This window comes from Anomaloglossus baeobatrachus, chromosome 1, assembly GCF_048569485.1.
Source record: "Anomaloglossus baeobatrachus isolate aAnoBae1 chromosome 1, aAnoBae1.hap1, whole genome shotgun sequence".
NCBI lineage: Eukaryota > Metazoa > Chordata > Amphibia > Anura > Aromobatidae > Anomaloglossus > Anomaloglossus baeobatrachus.
Window position 1 is genome coordinate 566,769,225 of NC_134353.1, and position 25,765 is coordinate 566,794,989.

General features: G+C 41.6%; 1 long non-coding RNA gene across 1 annotated transcript in view; it reads left to right on the forward strand.

Annotated features, from left to right (window-relative positions):
• LOC142245108 (uncharacterized) overlaps positions 1-25,765 on the forward strand; it is a 1,140,303-nt gene that overhangs the window by 348,180 nt on the left and 766,358 nt on the right. The window lies entirely within an intron of this gene.

Sequence of the window (25,765 nt, forward strand, 5' to 3'; positions counted from 1 at the left end):
GTACCAGCGTTCATATTACATTAGTATTTCTGCTGTACATACAAGAGTTAATGTACTGCTCTGTACAGCACAAACAATCGGAAGATTGTAGCTTCAAATGCCCTAAGGAGACTACTAAAAACCAAAAACTTAAAGTGGGGCAAAGGTTTTTAAAAAATATCAACCCCCCTCAAAAGTTTGAATCACTCCTTTTTGTCCTACTGAGAATAAAATAATAAAAAAATAAATAAATACTTATTTGCAGAGTTGAGCAAGTATCGAAATATTCATGTTGGCGATACTCGTAACGAGCACTGTGCAATACTCGCGTATTCATTCCGAATACTAAGTACAATGCAAGTCAATGGGAAATGCGAGTAAATTACTCGTATTTCCCAATCAGTGGAAAATACTCGCATATCTCATTGACTTGCATTATTCAGAATGAATACGTGAATATTGCACAGTACTCGTTACTAGTATCGTAAACATGAATATTTCGATACTCACTCAACTCTATTTATTTGGTATCGCCGCATTCATAAATGTATCATCTATCAAAATATAGAATAACTTAATCTGATTGACAAACACTGTATTTTTTTTTTTTTTTTAAAAACGCCTGATTTACGTTCTTAAATGCAATAAGAGGCAATAAAAACATCTTAATTACCAAAAAATGGTATTTATAAAATGTCAGCTAAGAGCTCAAAAAACACCAGTACACAGCCCAATATGCTGAACTATGAAACTTTTATGGGTCTTAGAAATGGCGACAAAAGCGTCTTTTTTGACAATTGTGTTATTTTTTATTTACCAATTAAAGTAAAAAAAAAATACTATACATGTTTGGTATCTTCAAATTCATAAGGTCCTGAAGAATTATACTGCCAGTTCAGTTTTATCATTCTGTGAACATGGTAAATAAATAAAAAAAAATATGGAATTGCACATTTTTTTGAAGTTTCACCACACTTGGATTTTTTTCCCATTTTCCAGTATACTATATGGTAAAAGTGGTTTTTTTTTTCAAAAGTACAACTTGTCCAGCAAACAACAAGCCCTCATACATCTATGTAGGGGAGGGAAAAAACAATAAATAGAAAATCGCCGTGTGGTGAAGGGGTTAATCTATGTTTCCAATTGATTGTTATGAACTTGCAACTCATGAAAAGCTACTCTTACACAGTTTACAAAAAAGTCTGAAATCCCCAGGCACTAATGTTTTGCAGTTGCATGACTATTTGCCAGTTTATGCATAACCCATCCCCATGTGTTGACATTTTCTCTTGTCATCAAAGTTTACTCTGCCAATATATGAAACTTTTATGATATAACATTTCATGAAAATCTGTTTCTTTCTCTCGATTATTGACAATTTTTTCTCCTCTCTCTACCTTTGGAGCTCAGTATTCACTCTGAAGGGTACTTTACACATAACGATATCGCTAACGATATATCGTCGGGGTCACGGTGTGCATGACGCACATCCGGCGCCGTTAGCAATATTGTTGTGTGTGACTAAATAGAGCGACAATCTACGATCGCAAAAACGTAAAAATCGTTGATCGTTGACACATCGCTCCTTTTCATAATATTGTTGGTGGTGCATGCCGCTGGTTGTTCGTCGTTCCTGCGGCACCACACGTCACTATGTGCGATACCGCAGGAACGACAAACATCTCCTTACCTGCATCCAGGTAATGAGGAAGTAAGGAGGTGGGCGGCATGTTCCGGCTGCTCATCTCCGACCCTCCTCTGCTATTGGGCGGCCACTTAGTGACGCCGCTGTGACGCCAAACAAACCGCCCCCTTAAAGGAGAGATTGATCAGTGTCTCCAGCAACGTCGCTAAGCAGGTATGTGTGCGATAGCACCCGCCCACGTCGCTGTTTCGTCATGGTGGTGATCGCTACCGTAGCGAACAATTTCGCTACGGCAGCGATCACCACCATGACGAAACAGCAACGTGGGCGGGTGCTATCGCGCACGACTTCGCTAGCTATGGTCAAAATTGGATGAACAGCAAGCGTATTGATGTTTAATGTTACAGCTCCCTCCATTTTGACCATTAAGAGGGGAAGTAGAGGAGGTAGAATAAGTTAGAGGCACAAACAGATGTGCTACATCTTTCTAGTAAGTGTTTATTTAACTTCAGTCCTGGATTCAGACCTACACTGTTCAGTGCTGGATTCAGGGCTACACTGCTCAGTGCTGGATTCAGACCTACAATGCTCAGTGCTGGATTCAGGGCTACACTGCTCAGTGCTGGATTCAGGGCTACACTACTCAGTGCTGGAATCAGGGCTACACTACTCAGTGCTGGATTGAGGGCTACACTGTTCAGTGCTGGATTCAGGGCTACACTGCTCAGTGCTGGATTCAGGGCTACAATGCTCAGTGCTGGATTCAGGGCTACAATGCTCAGTGCTGGATTCAGGGCTACACTGCTCAGTGCTGGATTCAGGGCTACACTGCTCAGTTCTGGATTCAGGGCTACACTGTTTAGTGCTGGATTCAGGACTACACTGCTTAGTGCTGCATTCAGGGCTACCCTGCTCAGTGCTGCTGGTTGTTATATAGAGAAAGAAAAGAAGGAATATGTCTGTCTATTGGAGATATTAATGCCTCTTGCCTACACTCAATGGCCCACAAACAACTGAATATTTATAGTAGAGGGCAAAGCTGCACAGGGCAAAGCTGCAGGATAGAAAACATATGAGGGCTAGAAGTCATATTATTCCTTATAACATAAGAGCATATTTTTAAAAGTCATCTGAAATTACAAGTATGCTTGAAACAAGTTGGACTATTTTTACAATTCAAAAAATGTAACTGTTACATTAATTATGCTTTAGTTTTTAAGAAATTGTCAATAAATTCTGGAAACTTTTTGAATAGTATTTTTGTGTTTTAATATTACTGAGATTGACCCCTCTTCCCCTTCTTTTAGCCACAACTCATTTAGTCACTAACCTCAAGCTTATATAGAAGTCAATAGAGGAGCACCACTGCAAAGTAGGGAAAGATATTACATTTCAGTCCAAAATCACAATGTTGAATCCAAACAGGGGTTATACAAAAAAGAGGAAAAAGGTTTGTGGGGAGGGCGATTTTTCAGTACCATTACTAGAAGGAATATCTATTCAATTATATATATTTATTAATAGTCAAAACCTTTAGTACTTGGTCTATAAAATTTCCTATGACTATAATAATGTACAATGGCTTGGCAAGTGTCGCACATTTAAAGGCTTTGTTTATGTTTGACTTTAATTAAGACAAAATTAATCTGACTTTTTATCTAGAAGTGATTCTGGAAAACCACCATTTTTATCTTCTAATGTTTATCCAGAGTGCTTGATAAACAAAACTGCTTGATGTCAAGCACCTTTATTACAGTTAAAATTGCTGATTTACAGCCTAGCTATCCAAGCACCTTTAGGGCATGTGCCCACGGGAGCTTGTTTCTGCGGATTTTGCCCCTGAAAACCTGCGGACTTTTCTGGATTTTCCAGATAAATCCGCAGGTTTTAGCATGTACAGATACTCCCCATGTTATCCTATGGGACATGGGGAGTGTCTGTGTCCATACTGCGGAAAGTGCGGCTGCGGAATAACCTGCGGATGTCCCGCAGCCGCACGTAACTGCATGTCAATTGTTCATGCGGAATTACCTGCAGAAATCACGGTCCTCCACTATGGAGATAGAGGCCGGGACGTCCGCAGGTAATTCGTATGAAAGTCCGCAGGTTTACCGCAGCTATATCGCTGGAATCCCGCAGCTAAAAATAGCTGCGGATGCCGGCGAGCAGCTGCAGTAAACTTGCGGATGCACCTGCGGATACATCCGCAGTTACGTTCTCCCGTGGGCACATAGCCTTAAGGCTATGTTCACCCAAGACGTTTTTGTAGCGTTTTTTTCCTGACCAAAACCTGATCTTGTGCCAGGATGTCTCCTGGGAGTCATCTGCGGTTTTGGTGCGTTTTTGGTGCGGTTTTTGTGGCTTTTTTTGTGGTGTTTTTACAGCGTTTTTTTCAGTGATGTCAAGACCAGCAGTGGTTAAAAAGTACCCAAGTGCTGGTCCGGGCCTGGATTGACCTCGGGGAGTAAGAAAAAAAAAGGTAGAAAGAAAAAAAAATTAATGCAAGTGCGCTATACTTATCTCCGGTAGATGCTAGAGTGTATGGGCTCCTTCCAGGTATGACGTAATTTCAACATTCCCCTATCACATGGGGAGCAGGGGGAAAGCATGAAATAGTGTAAGGGAGAAATCATTGCCAAGCTCACTAACCATGCCGGTCACGCCCACTAACCCAGCTGGTCATGTCCACTAACCTAAAATGAGCCCATACATTCTAGGCTCAACTGTACCTGCTCCCATGGCCCCTCCTACTTCCAGAGCTGCTCATTAGCCTCATGTGTATTCACTGTTTTCTCAGTGTACTGGCGTCTGTGATTGGTTGCAGTCAGATGTACCCCTAGCCTGTGTGACAGCGTCTGACTGCAACCAATCACAGACCTGGTCTGCGGGTCTATCATACAGTAAAAAATAAATAAATAAATAAATACGGTAAATAAAAATGACGTAGGTTCTACCCATATTATGATACCCAGCACAGATAAAGCCCAAGGCTTCAGGCTGCAGCCCCAACTGTGTGCTTACCTTGGCTAAAAAATAAAAGGGACTCCATGCAGTTTTTTAATTATTTAAATAAATAATTGAAAAAACAAAAAACAAAAAAAAACCAGTGTGCAGTCCCCCCAATATTGATACCCAGCCAAGAGCAAAGCCCACAGCTGGGTGCTGGTATTTTCAGGCTGGAGAGACCCAGCCTAAATATATCAGCCTGCAGCCGCCCAGGATTGTTGCATCCATTAGGTGTGGCAATCCAAGCACTTTACCCGACTTCTCCCGAATTGCCCTGGTGCGGTGCCAATCTGGGTAATATTAGGGGGTTAATCGCAACCAACAGCTGCGTCTAAGACCTAGATTGCTATTGGCAGGTGTTTATGAGACACCCCCCATCACTAATCTGTAATAAACACCCTCTTTCACCACTTTATCAACCCTATAATCACACCTCTGCAGATCCGACGTAATCCACACAAGGTCCCACAATGATTCAGCTCTGCTACATCTGAAGATCACAGCAAGCGGCCATAGAACAAGACTGTCCGCTGTGAGCTCCAGAGAAGGAATGAGCCGAATGATTAGCGGTCACTTCACTCAGGTGATTTCCGGTCACAACTGGCAATACCTGTGACTGTAAATAGCAATGAGGTCACCGCTGAGTGCGCAGGTCATTCATTCTCTCTATACTAGACCCACAGACCAGGTCTGTGATTGGTTGCAGTCAGATGCTGTCACTCAGGCTGGGGGCCAATCACAGATGAAAGCAGTGTATACGTAATGAAGATAATGAGCGGGTAAGTGGAGGCTCAGCAGGAGCGTACAGCTGCACCGGTGATTCGGTAAATATATTGCGCCTGCTCCAATCTCCCTATCCCCTCCACCATTTTTAAATGCCGGCCACATACCCTGGATCAATTCTGGGCCAGAACCGGATTTTTTATAAACCCGGTTAGACCCGCCGATCAAGGGTAATTGCGAGTCCACCTGTCACTAGGTTGAAAAACTGTGGCAAAGCGCTAAAAAGAATTGACATGTTCATTCTTTCAATATTGCAACAAAACCAGAGGTGGTTCACAAAACCATCAGGAAAATCCTGTAGGTGTTTTGTGTTTGTGTGCATGAGATTTCAGAAATCTCATAGACTTTGCTGGGACTGTAAAAAGGAGTGTTTTATTAGCATGGGTTTGCATTAAACCAAGGCAAATCTGCAGCTAAAAAACGCTGCAAAAACGCCCAGTGTGAACATAGCCTATTAGTTCATACATCAGGAATAGGCATGAGTGAGCACTACCATGCTCGGGTGCTTAGTACTCATAACTAGCAGTTTGATGCTCGGATTGACATGACTTGAATATGGAGTATAATGGAAGTCAATGGGGGATTCAAGCATTTTTCCTGGCAATCTTCCAGAAAAATGCTCAAGTTCCCCATTGACTTTCATTATACTCGGTACTCGAGTCATGCCTACCAGAGCATCAGACAGCTAGTTATGAGTACAGAGCACTCGAGCATGGTAGTGTTTGCTCATGACTAACCAGGAGCAATCCACCCTTTGGAATGTTAGCTGGTTTAATCTATTTAAACATTAGTGGTTATAGAAAGCCTTCAATAATTACTAGTATGATCAAAGCAAAATATTTTCCTTTCATGAAACATACTTAGGTTTACCCAGTTTTTAGGTCATTAGCCACATAATATAATAAATTGAAATGTTTTCACAGTACAATTGAGTAGAAAGCACATTTCCAGAAATATTATGGGTAACAACAAATTATCTAAGCAGCATGAACTGTATTGTTATTTAAAAAGGGTCCAATGAAATCCAATTTATTTTAACAATAGAATAGTTAATAGAAGTGCAAGTCTAGCAATAGATGAGTGTGTACATCTATCTGCAATAATACCTGTACACTCTTGAAATAATGTGCTTTATATTTACAGTTCAATTTGCATTCTAAATAATGTTACAACAAAGAAAGCTTTGATTATGAAAAAGAAAAGATGTTGGCTTCCATTAAGTAATGAGCCAGATACTGTCATTCAGCTGAGTACACAGAATGAGAATCCATTAGAAAGTTGGGGGATATTTTAATAGCATGGCATTGGTGGGATCAGACTCCTGATAAAGGAAATGTATTGGAAAGAAAAAAGGGAGAAAATAACTTCAAGATGGGTTTGTAACTCCAAGCTGGTGATAGCGCACCTCAGAACTGCTCACCTTAGAGAATTGTACAGTGAGCAGGCACAAACTTGGGGGTCACCGTATGGTGTAAATCCTAGTGCACAAAGAACCGGCTCTACCACCTGCTCAGGAGCTCTGATATTCACAGGGACGCACTAACATGCTACTCCATGTAGCATCACCAGCAGTGACGTGCATACCTGTGTCCATTGAATGCAGTTTGAAGCCGGGTGTACGCGCCCCGGCTTCAGTGAGGTCTACTGCACATGAACAGAAGTGCTGGGACTTCTGAACAGTGGAGATTTCAGATGCAGGTACGCACGTCACCGCTGGTGATGCTACATTGAGTAGCATGTTACCACACCCCTGTGAGTGTCCTACCATGCTAAGAGGGCAGACTAGTCGGGGGAAATAACACCCTTGCAACTAGTCGCTGGCCTCATTAGCATATGATAAAAGATCTATAGAAATACTTTTTCTAAAGATCTCTTTATCTATTCTACTAGATACAGGGACAGTTAGGCAGGGATTAGCAAGTTCCTGACAAGTTCCCTTTATATGAGGTCAGGGGTCACTGCACTAAGATTTCCTGTTATCCCAGTTGTATATTACAATCAGTCACTATTAGGGTCCCTTAGGAAGCTAGTTTGGCACTTAATTGTTTGCATGGACTCTTTGCTTCCTATTCAATGCCTTTCTGGGTATTTTACCTTTGAGTATCTTATTAACCATAAAATACTCTTTTTCTGCTGTCTGAGGTGATCAGTTATCTTGTGCCATCCTCATACTGGCAGCATGCCCAGCATTCCATGTCAAGGTTTTCTGATAGAAGCTCCATCACTGAATACAACAATACCCTTCCATAATTACCAATGGTCATTTTCTTCCTTTGGAAAATACTACAAATCCACTTACGTTTTCTATTATAATTATGACAATTACCTGAGTCTATTGTTATTGTTAGAAAAGTTGTCTGTTCATATTATCTTAATAACTAGACATAAGCAAATGTATTTGAATGGAATTCAATTCTCTTAAAATTTTACCAAAAATTGTATTATTCTGAATACAGAATGTTTTCAATTCGCTTCACACAAATTCAGCTAAATTATGGCCATTTTGTTCAGACATTGAAGGCCATGTAAATAATAATTCTCACCTCTCTGCTCCCCATTCCCACTATACTTTGTACCTGCCATCCAGTCCTCTGAGCTTTTTCCCTCTTTCCCCTGTTGTGTGCATGCTCTTTGACCTCTTCACATCAGGCTGTGACTTCCAGCTAGGCCCCAGATGTCACTACATATCGTATGGTGCCCAATCAGTAACATCTGAGGTCTAATACAGCCAAAAAACAAAGCTTGGAATCAAGAGGTCAAAGAGGATGTCCTCAATAGTGAAAGGGGAAAAGAGGAAGCATAAAGGACAAAATGGTGTTCTGCAATTATAGCAGGATAGGTGAGCAATCTTTTATTTATCATGCTCTAGGGCAGAGATCCCCAAACTTTCTGACATCGAGAGCCACATTCAGCTCTGAAAGAGGGTCGTGAGCCCCATTGAGCTTTGAGAGAAAGTCAGAAGCTGCATTCAAATCCCCACCCCCCTCACAGTAATGACACCCATAGCCGCCATTACCGGTATAGTAACAATTAAAGCTTGTCAACTGAAATCACACCAAGGCAGTATACCAAGATCCAGGGGTTCGTAATCTACCCCCATCCAGATATGTACTTTATGTAGGTCTACTCACAAAAGTCACTATCTGGAGACCTGCTCTTCATAGCTGTTTGCTAGTCCTCGTGCTAATGTACCAAGCTGGAGTAAAGCCACGAGCCACACATCATGAGCCCGCGAGTCACATGTGGCTCCTGAGCCACAGGTTGGGGACCACTGCTCTAGGGTCTGGACAGACCCCAGAGTAGAATAAAAAAACATTAAATTTACATTGATACAAACTAAATTTCCGTCCCAAATTTGAATGAATTGATGAATTTTGGCAGACTTGCTCATCACTAAAAATTAGGCTGTTTGTATCTTCTGTTTTACACATTACCCTCCTATGAAGTAGAAGTGGATATGACGACATTCATCATATGATGGGAAAATTTTCTTAATTAATTAATCCATAGCAAGCAATAAAAGTCAGTTGGGAGAAAGTCTAAACAAACAAGAGCCGGCTACTGGAATTTCTTGTCTACTGACAGTTCTACAGCCTTTATAATATTGAAGAATTTTCCATGGTGTGGTGAGTACCATCATCTTCACTTCTACTACAATACAATCGTAACCCTGACAAGTGGTTCTGGTGCTCCAGCCCTATTTTCATTGGTGGAGTACATTTTCCACTTTACTTGCAAGACTTATATCAGTGATGACAAAATCACCAGAAATTGGCCCCTTCCCTTTAAGGTCCTCATAGTATCCTCATGGTATGATACATAAACTTTACATGAGAATTCCTTAATTTAAAGGAAGCATATCCAAGAAATGAGCAACTTGTCATTTTAATCAATAAAAAGATCTTTGTACATTACATTTTTTTGAAGAGGTGATAAATCTCAGTTACTTGATAACTAAAATCCTGCTTGTAACATTTTTTATTTCAAGGAAAGTCAGCTCGACAAAAAGGCTTTAGTGTTTTCATGTTACATTTTGCTGAAAAGTCACTTTGCAAAGCCATTACTACACTGAGCAATTTCTGCAATATATTCTGGCACATTTAACTATATATATAACATAATCCATAGTTATATTCCCATAAATATAATATATAACAATATATTTTTTGAGGTCTTTCTATTGAAAGGATGGCAAAAATAAGATTAATGCTCCTCACCTTGCTTCTGGTGCAATATAAAGGAAAAGATTTGCCTATTTGTGGATCAGAGTAGCAATGCACGGCTATAAATGTCATAAAGGCATACTGAATGGCATATTAAAATTCGCATTTACTGGGTAATAATGAGAGTGGCAGCAGTCAAGGTAAATTTTATGTTACAATACTTAGAATTTCAACAGTAAAAGTACAGTTAAGGGTCTATGAAACCTATTTTCTTACCTTTGTTACTTTGGTGTTTAAGATTTTATATACAGTGTATGAAATAATGATTTTAACTTTTTATTGGTTATTATGGGGCTGTAATCAACAATTTTCCTTTGAAATACTCATATTCATCATATTAACTGAAGTTAAATACAGGTTAAAGAAAAAAAAGTGGGCGGAGGAAGGTTCTGCTTTGTTTCCATTTATTAGTGATTGACCTACAAATCCTTTTGTAAAGTATCACAGGCTACGAAAGCCTTTATCAAAGAGGCATTTTGTCAAGTGTCAGGAAAGAAGTTAGAATGTGAAGACATATAAAAGCTTTAGGTGGTTTAGAAACATCAAAATACAGTATTCTCTGAGCCGTGCACTGACAGCACATATTGTAAGTGGGATGTGGAGTGCATATGCGTCATGACTGTGTGATCCAAAAGAGATAAATTCAATATTTAGATGCGTACCATAATTTTATGCATCCTGCATGCCATGGTGCATCACATAGCCAACATTAAACTTGCTGTATACTCACATACAAGAGCACAATGTAGACCAAGGAAATATAGTGTTATGTGATAGTACGTATAATACTTATTATTAACCCTAATAGTTCTGATTGACACTATATGGTTCTTGAACTATATATATCTTATTTACTAATATTTTATCGGTATGACATCTAGTAAAGTAAGATCTATCTATCTATCTATCTATCATCCATCCATTTATCTATATATTGATTTATCTATCTACCACTATAGGGCTGGTACTGCACAACAAGAATAATAAATCAGATAAAAAATGTTCATCTGAACCGGTAATAGAATTAACACAAAATCTTAAAGTTCAGAATGTGATGATGATTATATTTGACTAAATGTTGATTGTTTTGTTCAAGAATTAATGTAGATTGTTGTTCTTGGGAAAATAAGACCTAGCGCATCTTTCAGAGTAAAAAATAATATCAAACCCTGTCTTATTTTTGAGGAAACATGGTTATCTATCGATCTATCGATCTATCTATCTATCTATCTATCTATCTATCTATCCATTATCTATCTATCTATATCTATCTATTTATCTATCTACCTATCTATCTATCTATCTATCTATCTATCTATATCTATCTATCTATTTATCTATCTATCCATTATCTATCTATCTATATCTACCTATTTATCTATCTATCCATCCATCGATCTTTATCTATCTATCTATACCTCTATCTATCTATCTATCTATTATCTATCTGTCTATCTATCCATCTACATATTTGTAGAGCCGGTGTTATTTAGAGCTGTACCTTGTACCTCTGTATAGGGGAAAAGATTATTTTATTGTTGTCGTCAAAGAATAGGATATGGACACCTTTGGTTACAATCATTTTTTAATTTAAATTAGATTGGAGAGAATCAATTTGCAGGACTCTGTTCCACGTCAGGGCTTCCTATTTCCTGATCATGTACTGTGCACCTCAGGCACTGGTGGACACAAACAGAAAAAGGCTCCTGTGCAAGAACAATACATGGGCCTTTTGCAGTTAATAGATCATCATAAGAGACATTACTACCTGTTTTGGAGGTGGAAATGATCCACCTAACCTCTTGCTCCCCTGTACTGCAAAGGTTGCACCAATGATATGTCCAACCCTACCCTCTTGTGATTAGTAGGCACCATCTAAGTTATAACATTTTCATGACAGGCATCTCACCATGACATAACAGCAACTTCCAATCAGAAGAGATACCCAGTAGGCCAACAAGAAATAAGAAGTTGACAGTACTCTGGTTCAACTGCCAAAGAGTACCAACGTGCATTTTAAACCAAGGTCCTACATGTCATTTTGACTGAAGTCAAATTTAAATTCATGTATTTGACTTTGACAAGCACTTTGTTCTTTTGCACTCTCTTCACTAAAAAGAAAATTAGCTGATCATTAATCAGTGAGTTTGTTCTTCGAGGTGTGTGCATGTCTTTTGTACATTTTTCCTAAGGTTTTTTTGTCAGTTTCATCAATGTTTGTATACCAAAACCAGAAGTGTCTCTAAGGGTTCTTTTCCAACTTGCGATTTCTATGTGCGAGTGCGATCCGATAAAACATTGGATTGCACTCGCACCAGTGTTAATCAATGAGGAAGTGTCCTCTTGATTATTTTTCTTCATCACGAATCGTGCTCTCAGTGCAATCGCAGCATGCTGCATTTTGCAGTGAGTCTCAGCTTACACACCCCCATACAAGCCTATAGGAGCGTGTGAAATATCGTACTGCACTCGCATGTTATGTGACTGCAGTGCGATATACGCAGAGACAGACAACAGAGGAGATGGGTGAAAGTGCTCCCTCCCTATTCTCCAAGACTGTGATAAGATTGCAAGATTGCATCACAGTCGCTCGACCCTTGGCTGACGCCCGCAGCAGAGGGTCATTAGCATATCGCTTCCGATGTTCTTGCATCAGAAGCTATGCGCAAGTGGAAAAGAACCCTAAAACACATAACTAGTGATGATTGAGCACTACCATGCTTGGGTGCTTGGTACTCATATGAGCAGTTAGATTCTCATATGGGCGCAACTCGAGTACCTGAGTATAATGGAAGTCAATGGTGAATGCGAGCATTTTTCCAGAAGATTTCTCAGAAAAATGCTTGTGTTCAACTTGGGCATTCGAGTCATGCCCAACTGAGCATCTAACCGCTCTTTACGAGTACCAGTATGAGTCCTGTTTATATAGGATAAGGCATCACCAAGATCGATTATTTTTTGTGGTGCTCAAAAGATCATTTCACCTGATAAACAAGTGTTTTTATCGTTCATGAGGTGATCAGAAGCCTGTTTACATTCTTAACAATGCTCATTCACGATTATTTTAGGCTACTTTCACATTTCCGTTATTTTCCATCAGTCACAATCTGTCGCTTTGAGAAAAAACTGAATCCTGCAAAATAATTTGCAGGATTTCGTTTTTTCCCCTAGACTTGAATTAACGACAGATTGCGACTGATGGCCTTGCGTTGCATTGGTTGCATGACTGATCAGTCATGGAATGACTGACCGTCGGGCGGAAGCAAGGCACAATGTAACGTTTTTCCGAGCGTTGAAATGACACACTGCGCAGGATTCCGTCGCAATCCGTCAAGAGGTATAATGGTTGTCTATGGTGTAGGATACCGCTGTAATCCGTCGCATGATGGAATCAAGTGCTGGATTCCATCATTTTCTACTGAGCATGCCCAGTATGTACACAATCACATTGCAAGGCTCCAAAGCTGGTATGATGGATCCGGTTTTTTTTAAAAGGATCCATCGCATCAGCTGTACCACAATCTGCGACTGATCCGTTGCATCAGTCACAAAATGGATTGTGACTGATGGAAAAAAACATATGTGTGAAGGTAGCCTTTCGGTGTAAATGCAGCTTGAGCTTCTGCTAAGCTGTGTAGGAATAAAAGAATAGGGCTTGTTAAAATTCCACTGGCCTGCTCTCATATAACATTCACTATTATATTTGCTTATTAGTCAGTCCTGTAACTGGACAATATTAAACGATTATGTACGGTTGAATAAGGTCTCTTCTGTGCAGGCCATTGGAACATTGATACATTTTTAAAAACAGTGTTCTCACAATACACCATACTGTATTTGTGCCATTAGCCTAGAATTAACAGTTAGCACATGCTTAGGATAAAAATAGCAATACTGCAGAAAATGAGACACTAAACTGATCTGCTGATCAAGCAATGTTAATGTCATTGTATTTATTAAGACACGTGACCAATGTTAAATATAACAAGATCTCAAATTGCTTGTGCAGCATTTACCACATATAGCTGTATCATTTCTTAAGTACGAACCTATTTTTCAGACAATCAAGGGCATTTTCTTTCCAATTTAGTCAATTTTAACAATGTAAAGATATTTGCTTTGCTATGAATGTTTTCTCGTGTTTAGAGTTATACTTTAATATTTTTTTAAACAGTTTTTGCTAAGTTAATATTATGCCTGCTTTATACGCTTCAATAAATCTTTCAATCCGTCGTCGGGGTCAAGTTGTAAGTGACGCACATCCTGCATCGTTCGTGACGTATTTGCGTGTGACACCTACGTGCAATCAAGATTGAACGAAAATACGGTGATCGCATACACGTCGTTTATTTCTCATACATTGGACGTTTTGTTGTATGAACCTAGTGAATTGTAACGTGTGACATCCCTCATACGATTTTGATGTCTGAGGCTATGTGCGCAGGTGTGCGCTCTGCACCGCAGTTTAAAAAAGGTCCGCTTCAGAGCGCAGCTGAAAAGCTGCGTTCTGAAGCGCCTCACAATGTCTGTCATGCACTAATCTCTGTCAGTCGGTCACTATCTCTGTCCCTCACTCTCTGTCCATGTCAGTCTATCCCCCTCTCTCATATACTCACCGATCCCCGGCTCTGCACGGCATTCACACTGCTCCGGCGGCTTTTACTGTTTTGAAAAAGCCGGCCGCCCATTAAACAATCTCGTATTCCCTGCTTTACCCGCCCACCGGCGCCTATGATTGGTTACAGTGAGACACGCCCCCACGCTGAGTGACAGGTGTCACACTGCACCCAATCACAGCAGCCGGTGGGCGTGTCTATTCTGTGCAGTGAAATAAATAATTAAATAATTAAAAAAAAACGGCGTGCGGTCCCTCCCAATTTTAAAACCAGCCAGATAAAGCCATATGGCTGAAGGCTGGTATTCTCAGGATGGGGAGCTCCACGTTATGGGGAGCCCCCCAGCCTAACAATACCAGCCAACAGCCGCCCAGAATTGCCGCATACATTATATGCGGCAGTTCTGGGACTGTACCCGGCTCTTCCCGATTTGCCCTGGTGCGTTGGCAAATCGGGGTAATAAGGAGTTATTGGCAGCCTATAGCTGCCAATAAGTCCTAGATTAATCATGTCAGGCGTCTATGAGACACCCTCCATGATTAATCTGTAAATTGCAGTAAATAAGCACACACGCCCGAAAAATCCTTTATTAGAAATAAAAAACACAAACATATACCCTGGTTCACCACTTTAATCAGCCCCAAAAAGCCCTCCTTGTCCAGCGTAATCCAGGATGGTCCAGCGTCGCATCCAGTGCTGCTGCATGGAGGTGACCAGAGCTGCAGCAGACACAGCCGCTCCGGTCACCTCCACACAGCAAATGAAGACAGCCGGCGATCAGCTGAGCTGTCACTGAGGTTACCCGCTGTCACTGGATCCAGCGGTGGATGCAGCGGTGGCCGCGGGTAACCTCAGTGACAGCTCAGCTGATCGCGCTACTCACCTCAGTTGCTGCGTGGAGGTGAGAGGAGCAGCGATGAGTAGCGCGATCATCTGAGCGGTCACTGAGCTTACCCGCGGCCACCGCTGCATCCACCTCTGGATCCAGTGACAGCGGGTAACCACAGTGACAGCTCAGCTGATCGCGCGGCTGTGTTCATTAGCTGTGTGGAGCTGATAGGAGCGGCGGTGTATTCTGCAGCTCCTGTCACCTTCATGCAGCACAGCTGGACGCGACGCTGGACCATCCTGGAGTACGCCGGACAAGGAGGGCTTTTTGGGGCTGATTAAAGTGGTGAACCAGGGTATATGTTTGTGTTTTTTATTTCTAATAAAGGATTTTTCGGGTGTGTGTGTTTATTTACTGTAATTTACAGATTAATCATGGAGGGTGTCTCATAGACGCCTGACATGATTAATCTAGGACTTATTGGCAGCTATGGGCTGCCAATAACTCCTTATTACCCCGATTTGCCAACGCACCAGGGCAAATCGGGAAGAGCCGGGTACAGTCCCAGAACTGTCGCATCTAATGTATGCGGCAATTCTGGGCGGCTGCTGACTGATATTGTTAGGCTGGGGGGATCCCCATAACGTGGAGCTCCCCATCCTGAGAATACCAGCCTTCAGCCGTATGGCTTTATCTGGCTGGTTTTAAAATTGGGGGGACCGCACGCCATTTTTTTAAATTATTTAATTATTTATTTCACTACACAGTATAGACACGCCCACCGGCTGCTGTGATTGGGTGCAGTGTGACACCTGTCACTCAGCGTGGGGGCGTGTCTCACTGTAACCAATCATAGGCGCCGGTGGGCGGGTAAAGCAGGGAATACGAGATTGTTTAATGGGCGGCCGGCTTTTTCAAAACAGTAAAAGCCGCCGGAGCAGTGTGAACGCCGTGCAGCGCAGGGAATCGGGGATCGGTGAGTATGAGAGAGGGCTGCTCAATTCACTTACTCAGGAGTTTAGCGGTCACCGGTGAATCCTTCACAGGTGACCGCTAATCAGGACGCGACACAGACAGAGCCGCAGCATGACAATGAAGTCGGGCGAGGTTCACCCGAGTTCATTCTGACAGTGCGGCTCTGTCTGTGTCTGCTGTCATCTGCCATTCAGCTCTGCTACATGGCTGTCTGTGTCTGCTGTCAGAGGCCATGTAGCAGAGCTGAATGGCAGATGACATATTAAAAACGCATCCCTACACATTACACATGCTTGGCAAGTCAATAAATAAAAAAAAAAAAGGGTGCCCAATGCATACGTCACAGAACACATGATCTAAAGGATCGCACACAAAATTGATCAATTTAACATAGACTACTAACGCACGTGTGACAGCAAATGAACGACCTACGTGCAATCTCATTCAATCGCATATGCGACCTGGGCGTGTCACATCGCATACGAGATCGCATACCTAATTGTAAGGTGTAAAGATGGCTTTAAACATTTCATAAAAGAAAATGAAAACTAGCTCATTCCAAACAATTTATTAAAACTAATCTATGTCCTTGTTGCTTATACAAAGAAATCTCAGCTTAGCTTCCGTCTCTTCAGAACAGCTGAAAGTAATAAAAGCTTTTTTTTCATTGGTTGATATAATATCCTTAACATTTAAATTGCAATACAGCAATCACGTGTTGGAAAGATATGGTAATGATATGCAAATATTGGAAAAATAGAAACATTTTCAAAACATATCGATTTGCAATAAGTATTGAGGACACAGTACTGGATATGAGTGTCACACATTGAAATATATGCACATATACATCTTGGCATATAATTATCGATGTGGTTTTATTAATTGTTATATGAAGAATGTTCTACCACACTGAATGCACTTAGGCATTTGAAATCCTCAAGATCCGCCTCCGGGAGCTCAATTTGCAATTTCCGATGAATGACGACTTAGATGTGCTTCATGAAAGACAAGTCCAGAGACACAGTAGACCATGGTAGTACATTTAGGTCTTGCAGGCTTCTCACGGTAGCAAAAATACCTATTTAAACAATGCAGAAAGCTCAACGTAAAAGATATATATTTTTATTATTAACAATAGTTAAAAACAGTAAACATACAAAGCTGAACATATAAGCTAGTACAATAATAGGTGGGTAATGGCACTGCACTCCCAAATGTTTGAAAAAATAAGAAAAAGTCCAAAATCAATAATTCCTGAGCATAGAAGACTGATACTGAGTAAAAAAAGCCCCAGAGTAATTAAAGCATTAAAGGGAATTTGTCAGCAGGTTTTTGCTACCTCATCTGATAGGAGCATGATGCAGGCAAAGGGACCCTGAATTCAAAGATGTATCACTTAGATTACTAGGTGCAGGAGTCCTGACACAATATGAGTTATTACATTTAGAATGTAGAAGAGCTGAAGAACCAAGTTCTCGATACACATTGTACATTGACAGCGAGGTGCTAATCAGAGGAGCGGGCATGTTGGACCGCACAGCATGAGCCAGCTTTTGACAGTAATGAAAAGATCCTGCTACTAAAATAAACATTGCAAATAAACACCACAGACCTTAGCAAAAGAGTACAGATAACAGACACTTTATTTAAGAGCTTTGGGACTTGACCTTGGACCCCAAATCTCACATAACTCAATGGAGACCCAAAGTTCAGTTCTTTAAAATGGCTGTAAATTGGTCATTGTAAGAGCTAGGGAGCTGCAATAGTCCTGCAAACAAATGTGAATAGAGAAAAAAATAAAAAAATGACATGGACTTCCACCTATTTTTGATAAACACCGCAGGTAAAACAAACATCTGAGATCTGCACCCCTCAGCTGTCAGCTTTACCTTGGCTAGTTATTAAAAATAGATGGGATCCCAAACTGTTTTTATAAAAAATGTTAAATAAGTAATTAAAAAAAGAGTGTGCTCCTCCCTTTTTTTAAAACCAGCCAAGGTAAAGCGGACATCTGGAGCGTGGTATTATCAGGCTGGGAAGACTCACGGTTACTTGGCCCCTCCCAAACTAAAAATAGCAACACACAGCTGACCCAGAAGTGATGCATCCATTATATGTGCCAATTCTGGTGCTTTGTCCCACTCTTCCCTATTGCCCTGGTGAGATGGCAATTGGGTTAATACTTTTGGGGTTGATGTCTGCTATGAATTGACAGCTGGCATCAAGCCTAGGGTTAGTAATGGATAAGAATCTATCAGACACCCAGAAATCCTTTAAGTTCCAACATAATTCAATGGGGTAATGTCGCATGACACCCATTAATTCCTGTGTTTATGCTTTGTGAGAACATTCTAAGAAAGAATATCCATAGGTCACAGCCGAGCAGTGACAGGCACACAACCGTTAGTAACTCGTTGATGTCAAGGCTTGTGAGAAATTCTGTGCATACTGCTGACCGGGAGTGACATGTACAATCTTGTTCTTAGAAAGTTCTTAGATCTAGATTCCGTAGGTTACTACCAGTCAGCAGCAGTCCAGAAGTTCTCATGAGCTGTGACATCACTGAGTTATTGACGTCACTGCTAATGAGAAATTTTTGGCCTGCTGCTGATCAATGGAACCTCATTCTGGGAAAATTCTCAGAACATAGTTCCAAAGGATTCAATGGCTATCATGGGACATTACTCTTTGCATTATGTCAGAACTTCCAAGACTTATCTTTAATTAATACATTGGTAAACAAGGGCGTATGTGGGAGTCTTTTACTTTCTTCCCTTGTGTCGGTGTTTTTTTTTTTAATTCTAAACTATCCGGGTAATTACTGTCTGATAGACACCTCCCCAATAATTCAAAGCTGACATCAAATCCAAAAATACTACCATGATTGCCGCTACAACAAGGCAATTGAAAAGAGCCAGGTCAAGCACCAGAATTAGTGCATCTAATAGATGCACCAATTTTTGAGTGGCTGTGGGCTGCTATTTTCAGGCTGAGAATAACCATGGCCCTTCATACACTGATAATACCTGTCTCCAGCTGTCTGCTTTATTTTTGCTGGTTATCAGAAATGGGGGGACAAAGCACCATTTTGGTTTTTTTTTAAATTATATAAATAAATAATTTAAAAGAAATGGTGCCCTCTATTTTTGCTAGCCAGCTAAGGTAAAGCAGACAGCAGAGGCTTCCAGCCCTTAGCTTTCTGTTTTGCCTCCTCTGGTTATCAAAAATAGGTGGGAGCCCAACTCATTTTTTTTTTATTTATTTTTTGTTAAAGCAGTGTAAAGACAAATTCGGCTACGGGCGAAAAAAAACAACTGCAGATGTTCCATTGACCGTATGCCACTTCTCTTAAAGGCTATCATGTAACAAAGCAATATTGAGACTGATATGAAGGTTTTTTCTCTTTAGTGATGAGTTCTGGTTTTGTGTTTAATAGTGGGAGATTGGTCTGGAGATCACACAGGCAACGCCTTAAAAAGGATTTCATGAGACAACATGGACATATGCTATGAGCTGTTTTTCAGCATCAGGCCACATTTTGCTTGTATTATATTGCACAGCCTATGTGGTCTAAACATGCTATTATTGCCTGCATAGTCTACAGACATGTCTCCCATTGCACACATCTGGGTTGTCATTGGTCGATAATTGCAAAAAGTAGCTGCTAGCAGGGGATTTTGATGATTTCTATGCCCAAGTGCATTTTGCGAGGCATGTAAGTGTGTTTATCTGTGTGCGTGGTCGTAATACTTGAAAACTTTGTTTTTTTTAATTATTTGCATATCATTATATAATGCTCTATCTTTTGATTTTCCTAATATAACAATTTTGCTTTCTTGGTGTTGTTAATTTCAATGCTGCAGAGTTTAGGCTCTAAAGCCATATTTTCTTGGCAAAATTTCAGTAGTCTTCGAGGCAAGTGGTCTTCTGAATGATGATGACTAGTATGGAACACAACAACTGTCTCAGGAAATCTGGATTCAATTAAAGGGAATCTGTCACCACATTTTTGCCACCTAACCTGAGAGCAATTTAATGTATAGACTGAGTCCCTGATTCCAGTAATGTGTCACTTATTGGGGTGCATGCTGTATTATTAATAAAATGTCTGTTTTATCACCAGTATTTTATCAATAGAGGACTCCTCCATATTCATGAGCTCTGTATCACCACTGATTGACATCTTACTGCCTTTTAACAGCATACACAGAAATCTGCCAATCAGTGGTGTGGGTGGGATTTTACAGAGATAAACATTCAGAGAACTAGTAGATTTGTAGGACATAAAACAGGGATTTTATCAACATCATGGCAAACAGTCCTGTAAGTGAGACATTGATGGAATCAGGGATAGTAAAAAGATAGAGGGCTTAGAGCAAACACGTTATACCTACCATTCTTCCGTGTGGCTGTAATAATATTTCTGGGGCCATACATTAACCTCCTGCATAAGCACTGCTTCCCCCACCCACCAGCAGTCCTAGCATCCATAATTGCAGTTAGACCATGCCACCACCCTATGTGACAGCATGTCTCACTTCTTGTGTGTCCATATTGTTCTTTAAAAATGAATACATTTAAAAAATTGGCATAGGGTTGCCCATATTATGATATCCAGCACAGATAAAGCATACGGCTACATGTGCTTATCTTGGCTATGTATTAAAATAAGAGGGACTGCATGCAGCCTTTTTAAATTATTTAAATAAATAATTTAAAAAAACGGCATGCAGTCCCCTCAATTTTGATAACCAGCTATGATAAGCTGACAGCCATTGGCTGGTATTCTCAGGCTGGGGAAACCCATGGTTATTACCCCACAGTCTAAAAATAGCCTGCAACTGCCCAGAATTGTTGCATCCTTTAGATGCAACAATCCCGGGACTTTACCCAGCTCATCCCAATTGACCTGGTGCGGTGGCAATCGGGTTAATAAGGGGTTAATGACAACTCACAGCTACCACTTAGCCCTAGATCAGTAATGGGGGGGCTCGATGAGACCCACCCAATACTAATCTGTAAGTGAAAAAAATAAAAAACAACAACAGAAAAAAATCCTTTAAAATGCAAAAACACAACCTCTTTCTCCAATTTATTAATGCCAAAACACCCAGCTTTGATATAATTCACACAATGTCCCATGGTGATTCCAGCTGTACTACATACAGAAGTGACAGCACGCAGGCACTGAACATGACCACATACTGTGGGCTTCAGGCAGAGAAGGACTGAGCTGCAGCGGTGATGTCACTCACTTTATTTGCAGTCACAACTGGAGGTTCCTATGATACCCCAGATTTGACCGCAGAAAAAGGTGACATTATTATACTCAGTGTCCCCACCTTAGGGGAGGTCACTGAATTAACAGATCTGCATCTCCTGGAAAAAAACTGCATTTTTTGCCAAAAGATGCAGATTTGGTGCTGAAATTAATGCATCATACTCCTGCACCTAGTCTGCATGTTCTGTCAAATAAAAACATATTACGGGGTCATGCGCACGTAACTGCTGATTATTCTGCAGCGATTTGACAGCACATGTGCGCGTCAAATTGCTGCAGAAACACTGCATAATGGATGCAGTTTTTTTGTACAAAAAAAGCCGATTTCATGCGCTATGGTTGCTGCTCCCACCATAGACAGAGTGGGAGCTGCATCCATAGTGCACGGAATAATTGACATGCTCATTTTACGAACGCACATTTTACGAACGCACGGATTTGGGTCAAAATTTTAGCACCCAAATCACTGCGTTCATAAAAGCATCATGCGCACATTTCATGCACAATCTACTTAGATTGTGCTGGGAACACAGGATGCATGAATTTACGCTGCAGTGCTATACGCAGCGTAAATGCATGTAATTACGCAACGTGCGCATGAGCCCTAAAACACGATGCGGATTTGGTGCGATAGTGATGTGATTTTTTTGCTAGTACATGCAGATTTGAGCACTCGGAGAAAGCGGAGTCATAATCCAAAATTTTATATTAAAAAGGTATAAGTTTATTCATTACAAAATTCATACAATAAACACACAGTAAAAATTGGGGGGAATGAGGTGCAAAGGACAGCAATACTACCACAATAACAGTAGTTGGTGAGTATAGAGAGATTCAAATGGCATGTAGTGCAAGCCACATCCGGTACAATAAATATCAGTACAGTAGTGCTGATATCTGGGTCAGCCTATTCCCTCAACACACAGGAGTCACACCAGTAACCATAGGGATCCTCCTCCCACCATATATCACAGGCTACTGTCAATATCGCGACAGAAACTGTAACATTGTAATAAGTATTTGTAGTATGGTAGTGGAGGCAGAGATCCCAATGGCCTCATGGAAGTATGCCGCAGGTATGTGGTATAAGGCTGACACCCAGAGCTAGGCACTCACAGAAGGATCAGTTACATCGGATGTATGGTGGATCTGCACATCAGCCAAATAGAGTAAAGTCCACATAAAGTTATAAAAACTCACCCATGGTATAAGATGCGGTAGGACTGTCCAGGGGGCCCCGACGCTGCGTTTCGCGTAGGGCTTCCTCGGGGGGCCATGCATTGGTTTTGTGTGTCGGGCTTTTTAAAGCCCAGCGTGACTGTGAAATCACCGCCATATGTGGCGCATGCGCAGCGCGAGCGGGCAACACGGCCGCATCACTTCCGGTCTCAGAGTGACGTCGCGGGTCAGGGAAAGCCCTGGTGACGTCACAGAGTCCCGCCCACATCACTCGGAGAGACCTTCCAGGATGCGCCTAAGCCACCAGCCCCCGGCGCGCATGCGCACTGGTAATCCCACAGATGGAAGGTAAACAGAGGGTCATATAGCACATAAGTATAGGAAGAGAGATCAACCATATGGAATTTATCAAGAGTATGATACATTAGCATATATATAATACATGGGGAAGAGCAACAATTATTTGTGGCAATATAGATCATAAATAAGTTATTGTTGCTCGAGGTGATGACATCAATAGTTGAAAAAGATGGATCCCAACTACCTGTACGAAAAATGAATAAAAACACAAATAAGAAAAATTAAAAGAAAATACACATTAAAAACAAAGGACCCAAGAAATGAGCTCAGCATAATTTACAAGAAAGGAGCAAAGCTCTGTTGCTCGTTAAGACCACCTGGTCTAAGCGTTCCCAAAGTGTGGATCCAACGACATTCACGTTGTGCCAGAAGGCGCTTCATGTCGCCCCCTCTAGCACCTATCTTAACCTGTTCAATGCCCCGGACCCGGAATCCACCAGGATCACAATTGTGATGGGTGAAAAAGTGCCTCGGTATGGGCTTGAGGAGGGACGGCTCTTCAGCGGTGCGTGCTGCCAAGATGTCTCTTACGTGTTCACGTGTGCGAACACGCAATTCCCTGGAGGTGAGGCCCACATAGATTAGATTACAGGTGCATGTTGCGTAGTACACCACATAAGTGCTACTACAAGATATAAAATCCAGTATTTTAAAATCCCTCGATCCGTCCGCCGAAGAAAATACTGTGGATCTCACCATGTTGGAGCACGCACGGCAATCACCGCAGGGATAGAAGCCGACCCTTCTCCCACCCACACCCCAGGGACTATTCACCCTTGCCACATAGTGGCTTTTGACCAAATGGTCCTTCAAGTTCATACTCCTCCTCGCTGTCATCAGGGGAGATGTAGGTAGCACACCAGCCAATGTTGGCTCAGTGAGCAAAATGGACCAATGCTTCTGTAGAATTTCACGCATCAGCTCCCAACGATGGTTAAAGGTGGAGATAAATCGGATGGCACCAGGAGATGACTGTCTGGACGTGGGTGTTAAGAGGTCATTCCTCTTGCTGGATTTGGCCCTAAGGTAACCTTTCCTAATGCACCTCCTGCTGTAGCCCCTCTCGGTAAACCTGTCTCTCAAATCATTGGCCTGTTCCTCAAAAAGCGTGCCCGTAGAGCATATCCTTCTGGCTTTGAGGAACTGGCCCGTCGGAATTGCCCTGATGGTAGATGGTATGTGGGCCGAGGAGGCGTGCAGGAGGGCATTAACAGAGGTCTCCTTTCTGGATAGGTCAGTATGTACAACACCATCGGCCTGTACCAAGATTTTTATATCCAAGAAGTCAATCTCCCGTTTGTCAGCCTTATAGGTAAGTCTGATGTTGGAGTCGTTGCAGTTCAATACCTTCATAAATGTATTTAAATCAAAAAGTGAACCTTGCCAGATGAACAGTACATCATCGATGTACCTGTACCATCCTTGTACCTGGGGAGCAACGTCTGCCCCGCCGAAAATGCCCCTCTCCCAGAATCCCAGGAAGAGGTTAGCATACGACGGGGCACACGCCGCTCCCATAGCTGTACCCTGTTGCTGTAAAAAATACCTGTCCTTAAAAATAAAAAAATTATGTGTAAGTATGAACCGCAACAACTCCAACACCAGACCAACCAAATCCCCATCAAGATTGCTCATGGTGAGAAAAAATTGTGATGCCTCTAAGCCATCAGCATGTTTAATACTTGTGTAGAGGCTTTCTACATCCGCAACTACCAGGAACATGTCAGGTTCCAGGGTCATGCCATCAAGACGTTTAAGGACGTCCATGGTGTCTCTGACATAGGAGGGCAGCGTCTCTACTAAAGGGTGCAAATAATGTTCTATAAATTTACAAATTGGATCGCATAGCCCTCCTATGCCAGAAACAATTGGACGTCCAGGTGGGTTCTGGGGGTCCTTATGAATTTTTGGCAGCAGGTAAAATGTAGGAATGATGGGATTTTTTACCATAAGACCGTCAAAGATTTTTTTGGTAATCGTACCTGCGTTTAATGCCCGCTCCAAAATCTTTAGTAGAGTGGAGGAGAAGCTTCCCATAGGATTATGGGTCAGGGTGGTATAAACCTCCTTACTACGTAGCTGCCTAAACGCCTCACGCTCATATTTCTCCACAGGCCAGATAACCACATTCCCCCCCCTTGTCCGCAGGTTTAAAGAGTACGTCGTCCCAGGATTTCAACTCATGTAGGGCCAATCTTTGATCCGAAGTCAGATTATCTTTTTTCTTTTTATTATCAATCTGCTTCAGATCATTAGCCACCAATTGTGTAAAGATCTCAACCTGGGGACAGATGGACAATGAGGGGAATGTGGTCGACCTGGGGAGAATAGAGCGGGGGAATCTATCAGGTGTATCAGGGATGGACTCACTTGCCAATTCCTCCAGAACACGAACCGCCTCCCGTTCAGCTCGACTGTTGAGGCCCAATTCAGAGAGATTATTCCTGGAATGTAGTTTTTTTAAAATAATTTTCCTCGAGAAAAGATGCAAATCTTTTAAGGCTGTAAAATAATCAAAATGATTAGATGGTACAAATGTGAGACCCAGGGACAGAACTTCCCGTTGTTGGGGGGTAATAAAGTGAGAGGATAGATTAATTACCTCCAAGGTTCTGTTCCTGGCTCTCTTATCAGACTGTGTGGGTGGTGTTGTCTTACGTTTGGTCGATTGTGTAGTGGACCTCAAATTTCTGATGAAGCCCATCCGATCATTCCCAGCCTCTGCATCCTCCCTTCGAACTGAATTGTCCTCAACAGACGAAACTGACGAGAATGAGGCAGAGCGATCACGTTGCAAATGTCTGGGATTTTTGTATTGTTTCCTCCACCTGTAAACTTTGTTGCTCTGAAAATCCAAGAGATCCCTTTGGTATTTTTTAGTCTTGG